Genomic DNA, 9,249 nt, shown 5'->3' on the forward strand with positions numbered 1-9,249 from the left:
TTATAATACCTCGCGCGTTCATGTATCACTGCGCGACTGTGATCTGCGAGGAGAAAAGGTTCTACGCAAGCAGCAATCTCATTGGCTGCGTTACATATTAATACACGGATCGACGGAAGCAGAATTTGGTCCGTCTCTATGGCAGCGCCATCTCGTAGTGCGGAGACGGACGAGCGCTGGACCTGCGCTGTTGTGCTTAGCGGAGCGCGCTCTAGTGGGAAAGTTGTGTACGCGCTGACTACGCGGAACTATGTACACAACAGAGGAAATCATCCGGAAGTTTCCTTAAGCGATTTAAGAAAACCATGGAAATCCTAAACCTGGATGGTCCGACGGGAATCTGAATCGCCGCTCTGCCGAATGCGAGTCCTGCGCCTCACCATTGCCACACATCGCTCGACCATACTGGAAAATTCATTGTACTGGTCTGAATATTCAGTTTTATACTTTTTGTTTACTTGTAAGTTTTCGCACGGGGTATCAAATAAATACTTTACATACAGAGGGGTCCAAAAAATGTATCAACTGTTTAAAAGTCCATAAGTGGCAAACTAATTGACGGAGTTGTCTCATCTTTGGTAGTGTAATAGTCTGTGGTTCCGGCAATCGCCACACAAGCGTTGTATTGCGTTGTTTTGTTTTGTCAGATGACAGTCGCCAGATAATCAGTGTTTTGTTCTTAGTTGCTCCTAGTTACTCGAGTAAACATGGCTGGCGCAAGGCTTACATTCGGTGAAAGGAAGTCAGTTTTGAGGTGGTACTGTAAGTACGAAAACATTAAAGAGGTTCAACAGCAATGGCGAAATGAGTATCAAACAGAGCCACCGACACGTTTAACGATTCGTCGCATTCGAGACAAATTTGAAGCCGAAGGCTGTGTTATCCAACTGAACACGTTGCAGTCAGTAGTTCGTGCTGCTGTTCGGCGGCATCGTTTGTGTGTGGATGTTAATGGTGACCATTTCGAACACCTACAGTGAGATCTTTAAGTTGGACTTTAAGCTACACTTTCACCAAAAATGAGACAGCTCCGTCAGTTAGTTTGCAAGTTATGGACTTTTAAACAGTGGATACATTTTTTTGGACCTCTCTGTATTAGCTGTAAATTTAAAGGTAGATTCAATGTCAAATTAGATGTAATTCGACAGTTCGTGTTTTCCATTCCAAAATGTATTTTAGACTCTACTGAACATTTTGGTATAACGTGCATTAAAAACATACAAATTTAAGGCCTTCAAATAATATTTTTAAAGTTGACGTGACAGATGTTTCAGCACCTCATATACACCCCTGAGTCGAACAGCCATATCTTGGGATCTCTACAGTCTAGAAGGCTGTCAATTGTCTTCTTTGGATGCCACTGCTGTGTCTCACGAGCCGGCCGGTGTAGCCGAGCGGTTCTAGGCGCTTCCGTCCGGAACCGCGCGACCGCTACGGTCGCAGGTTCGAATCTTTCCTCGGGCATGGATGTGTGTGATGTCCTTAGGTTAGTTAGGTTTAAGTAGTTCTAAGTTCTAGGGGACTGATGACCTCAGATGTTAAGTCTCATAGTGCTCAGAGCCATTTGAACTATTTCTATGTCTCACGATTTGGAATTACAAATAAACAAATCAGTCCTTTTTTGTGGTACTAGTTCGAATTAAAATAGTGTGCTAGCCAGCGATTTCTGTAGTTTATTTGCAAATAATGCTGTTTATACGTATAAAATGACTAAGCGTAAACGTATGTTTAAGAAACGCAAATTTATGGGTAACACATGTATCAGATACGTATTTACGTCTAAATTTGTAGGAAACATGTGCACCATCAGTGAAGGAAGTATCCAGAATATTGTTGGGGAGTGACCATGTCCCATAGTGCTTGGTGTTAAGTATAAGGAAGCTGAATTTCCTGGTAACCTTTGGGAGCAATGGCGGCAATCGTACCTGGTCTTTTGTCGAAATATTGTTCTCGTTGCAATGCAATGGCGACTTTGGTGAAAAATTCGCTGCAAGCACGAATTACACCTTGCAGCTTCTCACTCACCTCTTGCTACGCATTTTTGGAGAAGAACAAACCTAGCTCCGGAGAAGTGAAAAAGTTGCATGTTAAGTTGACACTTCACTACATGACATCGCGAAATCGCAAATATACGAAGAGTAATCGACTCACAGCGGCTTTTTCTGAGTTAGCGCGTAAACCAATGGAAAATACACCAAATCTGGAAACTGTTACACTTATCACAGTCAACTGCCACGCAAACCGCGATTAAGCCTGGTAGCAGACACGAACTTGCCTCTGCTAAGCGAAACACCTGTAGTTCACTATCTGCCAGATTTGAGAGGAACGGCCGATGAGCCTTTTTCTGTCTCAGTTACACCGGGAGATACCCAAGAGGCGCCTGCGACGCCTACGAGGAGGAGATGTACCGCAGCATGAACAAACGACAAATTGCGTCACTGGTCGCATCTGCTGTGGTAATGTGCTTCTTTTCCCGAAATACAGGGTGATTAAAAAAGAATACCACCACTTTAGGAATTTAAAACTCTGCAACGACAAAAGGCAGAGCTAAGCACTATCTGTCGGCGAATTAAGGGAGCTATAAAGTTTCATTTAGTTGTACATTTGTTCGCTTGAGGCGCTGTTGACTAGGCGTCAGCGTCAGTTGATGCTAAGATGGCGACCGCTCAACAGAAAGCTTTTTGTGTTATTGAGTACGGCAGAAGTGAATCGACGACAGTTGTTCAGCGTGCATTTCGAACGAAGTATGGTGTTAAACCTCCTGATAGGTGGTGTATTAAACGTTGGTATAAACAGTTTACAGAGAATGGGTGTTTCTGCAAAGGGAAAAGTTGTGGACGGCCGAGAACGAGTGATGAAAATGTAGCACGCATCCAGCAAGCATTTGTTCGCTCAGCTCGAACAAGAAGCACAACAATTCATATTTCAGCAGGATGGAGCGCCACCACATTGGCACTTATCTGTCCGTAACTACCTGAACGTCAACTACCCGAGGCGATGGATCGGCCGCCAGGCAGCCCGTGACAGAGCACTTCATCAGTGGCCTCCAAGAAGCCCTGATCTTACCCCCTGCGATTTTTTCTTATGGGGGTATGTTAAGGATATGGTGTTTGGGCCACCTCTCCCAGTCACCATTGATGATTTGAAACGAGAAATAACAGCAGCTATCCAAACTGTTACGCCTGATATGCTACAGAGAGTGTGGAACGAGTTGGAGTATCGGGTTGATATTGCTCGATTGTCTGGAGGGGGCCATATTGAACATCTCTGAACTTGTTTTTGAGTGAAAAAAAAACCTTTTTAAATCTCTTTGTAATGATGTATAACAGAAGGTTATATTATGTTTCTTTCATTAAATACACATTTTTAAAGTTGTGGTATTCTTTTTGAATCACCCTGTATTTCCCCTACTGAGCAGCGACACACGGCCGTACACTCTTGAATCGTTTTGCCGTCATTAACGGCGGGAGAAGCTCTGGAAAAATCACCAGCCTGAGATCTGCTGGAATACTTCGCATCCTTTCACTGTGTCCGCTTGTGCTCCCTTTCACCTCTTCCCCTCATCCATTGTAAATTACACTGTACTATCGGTATGATTTTGTTTGAAGTGATGTGCGCACATTTCCAATTTGAAATCCAGTTATTCTTAAAAAGAAATCCCCTTTAGTTTTTTGTTTTTGTTGTTTCTTTGTGTCATGGTACCTAATCTGATATACTGACTCCCAGGAAACAGTTAAGCTCACGGGAGAACGAAATTTCATGATTTGAGAGGGTATGTTATGTTATTTGGTCAGGACAAATTCTAGTCAAATTTCACTTACAACTTTATAATATGGGCTAGCCGTTGAAATCAATAGTAAATGGAACTTGAATAAAACCGCAAACGGATGATATAATTACTAACGGTTTCGCCGTGTTCAAGCGTCATCGTCAGATGGCTCTTCATGGAAAGGAGAGCATCCTCGTAGTGCATACATTTAAAAGATTTATTAAGTACAGCCAAGGAAAGCAGTTACAGCAGCGTCACATACGCCACCAGACGAGGATGCCCACAGCGTTCGTAGTCACAGAACCCAACCCAATGAAGAGAGCAAGTTGTCAAGAAAAAATAACTAGTAGGGTATTGAGGCGAATAGTGAAGGGGCTGTGGCACTATGGCAAAAAGGAAAGTAGTTAGTGTACTAAATATGATAAAAATGTAATAAAAGAAATACATTATCTGATGATTAAATATAACGTACTGAACCAAACGACGAGTATTTCATAGAATTTCAATGCGCCATTGTCTGACAAGGCAATCATAGCACTTAATACGAGTAAATATCCAGATATCCTGTGACGTAGCATGTAAACTCCGCTGATTAACTGGGCCGATTACTCTTGCAACCATTGTAAGCGATACACTCAGATCTGAGGGTGGTTCAAATGAACAGAAACCGGTCATTTTTTCTTTAAAAAAAAGTAAAACAAAACAGGCAGTCAACATAATCTGTTTTATTACAAGTGAATGTGGAATTTCCCCGAAGCCACTGGGTCAGTCTTTGGAAAATATAAAATGCCTTTAAAAACTGATAAGTGGTTTCACGTCTTTTATGACAACAAATCGTTCCAAAGCTGATGCGTTTTCGAGAAATCCCCAATGTACCGGTCCTATGAACTGCAAATGTTCATAGCACATGAGTTATAAGGTAAAAGCCACCGAAATCGGGCATCAGTAGCAAATGACGTAACGCAGTATGGAATCTATTAAGTTTTGTTTATGAGGTAGTTCGCTTCCGCGTCCAACTGTCTTCCATAGCTCTTGCTGTTCCAGGTGGTAAGAATGAAAAAAATTTGCCCCAGTTTAAGGGTGCGGTAAATATTAACAGGCCGTATTAACAGGCCGCCGTCGTTTTATGTTTATTTCCTACTCAGTATTGTCCCTGATCTATATTAACAACATAGGAGACAATCTGAGTAGCCGTCTTAGATTGTTTGCAGATGATGCTGCATTTACCGTCTCGTAAATTCATTAAATGATCAAAACGACTCGCAAAATAATTTAAATAAGATATCTCTATGGTGCGAAAAGTGGCAATTGGCCCTGAATAACGAAAAGTGTGAAGTTATTCACATGAGTACTAAAAGAAATCTGAAGGCTGTAAATTCAACTAAATACTTAGGAATTACAATTACAAATAACCTAAATTGGAACGATCACATAGATAATATTGTGGGTAGAGCAAACCAAAGACTGCGATTCATTGGCAGAACACTTAGAAGGTGCAACAGGTCTACTGAAGAGACTGCTTGCACCACGCTTGTCCGCCCTACTCTGGAATATTGCTGTGCGGCGTGGGATCCGCATCAGGTGGGACTGACGGATGACATATAAAAAGTACAGAGGGGCAGCTCGTTTTGCATTATCGCGAAATAGGGGAGATAGTGTCACTGACATGATACGTGAATTGGAGTAGCAATAGTTAAAACAAAGGGGCTTTTCGTTGGGACAGGATCTTCTCATGAAATTTCAGTTTTCTCCTCCGATTGCGAAAACATTGTGCTGGTACTCACCTACATAGGAAGAAATGATTATCACGATAAAAATAAGAGAAATCAGGGCTAGCATAGAAAAATTTAAGTGCTCGTTTTCCCCGCGCGCCATTCTAGAGTGGAACGGTAGAGAGACAGCTTGAAGGTACTTCATTGAACCCTCTGCCAGGCACTTTATTGTGAATAGCAGAGTAATCATGTAGATGTAAATTTACAGGAGTATCCGACCGAGTAACGTGTCGGCGACACTCCTACTTGCAGAGGATCCATAATTTATTTGGATATTAGGAAAGATGGGAGGAATCACAACACTATTAAAAAAGAAGCTGACGAGTATTAAAATCTAGGATATATACTGAAATCAGAGCTGAGCGAAGTAATATATTACTCCAAGTGCAGCCTTCACTGGTATTACACAACGATAAACGGCAAGGAGTGTGTGCCGAATCATAGCTAGGTACACAGGACTACGATCAAATCGGATGATGGTATGGAGAGAGGATGCTGAACCTTGAGAAACAGCTCAAAGCGACAAAGGGAGAGTTTTTAGCGAATCTTACCACATGGCTAGTGCTCTGGGTTTGAAGCTGGAACCCGAGATACTCGCACTCGCAAAGCAAATGAAAGGACGGGTGCACACGTACGACATTGCTGTGTTCTGTTCAAAGTAACGAACAGCTAAACTGCTAGTATTGCTTGGCGCAAAAACTCTATAGCAGGACTTGGCCGCCAATGGTTGAGCAGGCGGCAGCTGCTGGTGCATCTCGAAGCTGAGAATAAATGAGGGGGGGGGGGGGGGGGCAGACGTGGCGACTGCCAGACCTTTCATACGATGACTGACGCCTCACTCCGGCCGACTTCGGAACAATAGAGCAGTTGCCAGCTACATGATAGGCCAAGAGGCTAGAGTCAGACTGCTGAGATGTACAGTGCTGGCCGTTAAAATTGCTGCACCACGAAGATGACGTGCCACAGACACGAAATTAAACCTACAGGAAGAAGATCCTGTGATATGCAAACGATTAGTTTTTTAGAGCATTCACACAACGTTGGCGCCGGTGGCAATACCTACAACGTGCTGACATGAGGAAAGTTTCCAACCGATTTCTCGTACACAAACAGCAGTTGACCGGCGTTGCCTGGTGAAACGTTGTTGTGATGCCTCGCGTAAGGAGGAGAAATGCGTACCATCACGTTTCTGACTCTGATAAAGGTCGGATTGTAGCCTATCGCGATTGCGGTTTATCGTATCGCGACGTTGCTGATCGCGTTGGTCGAGATCCAATGACTGTTAGCAGAATATGGAATCGCTGGGTGCAGGGGGGTAATACGGAACGCCGTGCTGGATCCCAACAGCCTCGTATCACTAGCAGTCGAGATGACAGGCATCTTATCCGCATGGATGGAACGGATCGTGCAGCCACGTCTCGATCCCTGAGTCAGCAGATGGGGACGTTTGCAAGACAGCAACCATCTGCACGAACAGTGCGACGGTGTTTGCAGCAGCATGGACTATCAGCTCTGAGACCATGGCTGCGGTTACCCTTGACGCTGCATCACACACAGGAGCGCCTGTGATGGCGTACACAACGACGAACCTGGGTGCTCGAATGGCAAAACGTCATTTTTTCGTATGAATCCAGGTTCTGTTTACAGCATCATGATGGTCGCATCCGTGTTTGACGACATCGTGGTGAATGAACATTGGAAGCGTGTATTTGTCATCGCCATACTGGCGTATCACCCGGCGTGATGGTATGGGGTGCCATTGGTTACACGTCTCGGTCACCTCTTGTTCGCATTGACGGCACTTTGAACAGTGGACGTTAAATTTCAGATGTGTTACGACCCGCGGCTTTACCCTTCATTAGATCCCTGCGAAACCTTACATTTCAGCAGGATAATGCACGAACGCATGTTGCAGGTCCTGTACGCGCCTTTCTGGATGCAGGAAATGTTCTACTGCTGCTCTGACCAACACATTCTCCAGATCTCTCGCCAATTGAAAACGTCTGGTCAGTGGTGGCAGAGCAACTGGCTCGTCACAATACGCCAGTCACTACTCTTGATGAACTGTGGTATCGTGTTGAAGCTCCATGGGCAGCTGTACCTGTACACGCCATCCAAGCTCTGTTTGACTCAATGCCCAGGCGTATCAAGGCCGTTATTAATGCCAGAGGTGGTTGTTCTGGGTACTGATTTCTCAGGATCTATGCACCCGAATTGCGTGAAAATGTAATCACATGTCAGTTCTAGTATAATATATTTGTCCAGTGAATACCCGTTTATCACCTTCTTGGTGTAGCAATTTTGATGGCCAGCAGTGTATAACACTGACCCACGGCACACACTGGAGTCAACCGTGCTCGGCCCCACTCTCTCGCCTGTTATGGTTCTGAACGGCACCGATACAGTGCAGTTAGCGCCATGGGCCGTAAGGGTAGTGAGACAAAGCTAATCGAAAGGAAACATATTCTGCGCTTACATCATGAGTGCTGATCTTCTTACGAGATTGCTAAAGTAGTCGACAGACCTAGAGCGTCGGTTCAGTCGATAACAGATCGATTTTGCGCAACAAAATCATTAAGAAACCAACCACGTACCGGACGCCCTCACGCTTTGACTGATGCAGATGTGAGATTTATCAGGGCAGTTTTGAGCAAGACAAATTACGTAGTATACCTTGGGTCTGTTAAGAAAAATAGTTCAAATGGCTCTGAACACTATGGGACTTAACATCGGAGGTCATCAGTCCCCTAGAACTTAGAAGTGCTCATCAGTGTGGGATCCGTACCAGATCGGTTTGACGGAGGAGATAGAGAAGATCCAAAGAAGAGCGGCGCGTTTCGTCACAGTGTTATTTGGTAACCGTGATAGCGTTACGGAGATGTTTAATAAACTCAAGTGGCAGACTCTGCAAGAGAGGCGCTCTGCATCGCGGTGTAGCTTGCTCGCCAGGTTTCGAGAGGGTGCGTTTCTGGATGAGGTATCGAATATATTGCTTCCCCCTACTTATACCTCCCGAGGAGATCACGAATGTAAAATTAGAGAGATTAGAGCGCGCACGGAGGCTTTCAGACAGTCGTTCTTCCCGCGAACCATACGCGACTGGAACAGGAAAGGGAGGTAATGACAGTGGCACGTAAAGTGCCCTCCGCCACACACCGCTGGGTGGCTTGCGGAGTATAAATGTAGATGTAGATGTAGATGTACTTAAACCTAACTAACCTAAGGACATCACACACATCCATGCCCGAGGTAGGATTCGAACCTGCGACCGTAGCGGTCGCGCGGTTCCAAATTGTAGCGCCTAGAACCGCTCGGCCATCTCGGCCGGTGCAGGGCCGATCACTTTGTGTGACAGCTACTGAACCTACAGGGCAAAGCCTGGTACTGCAGCCAGTGACCGATAACGGGAAGTGAAGAAGAAATGTGTGAGAGCCTTCCTCCCGAAATACAAAGATCCAGGTTTGAACTGCGACTCAAACCACGGTTACAGGCTGACTTCAGCGCAAATTCTGCCGCCACACGCTCAGAAAATGTCTCATTCCGAGCAGCCCGCTCTGTTGTCCACGCAAAATAAATCGGGGAGATTGCGCGCGCCCGTCCTGCGGAATACATTCGATAATGCTGTGTGCGGAGGAAATATGAAATAGGATCCGTCCAAACTGAACAGAGTAAACAGTCTCAGAGGTACTTGCGGCGGACCGGCGGGAT

This window comes from Schistocerca serialis, chromosome 4, assembly GCF_023864345.2.
Source record: "Schistocerca serialis cubense isolate TAMUIC-IGC-003099 chromosome 4, iqSchSeri2.2, whole genome shotgun sequence".
Taxonomy (NCBI): domain Eukaryota; kingdom Metazoa; phylum Arthropoda; class Insecta; order Orthoptera; family Acrididae; genus Schistocerca; species Schistocerca serialis.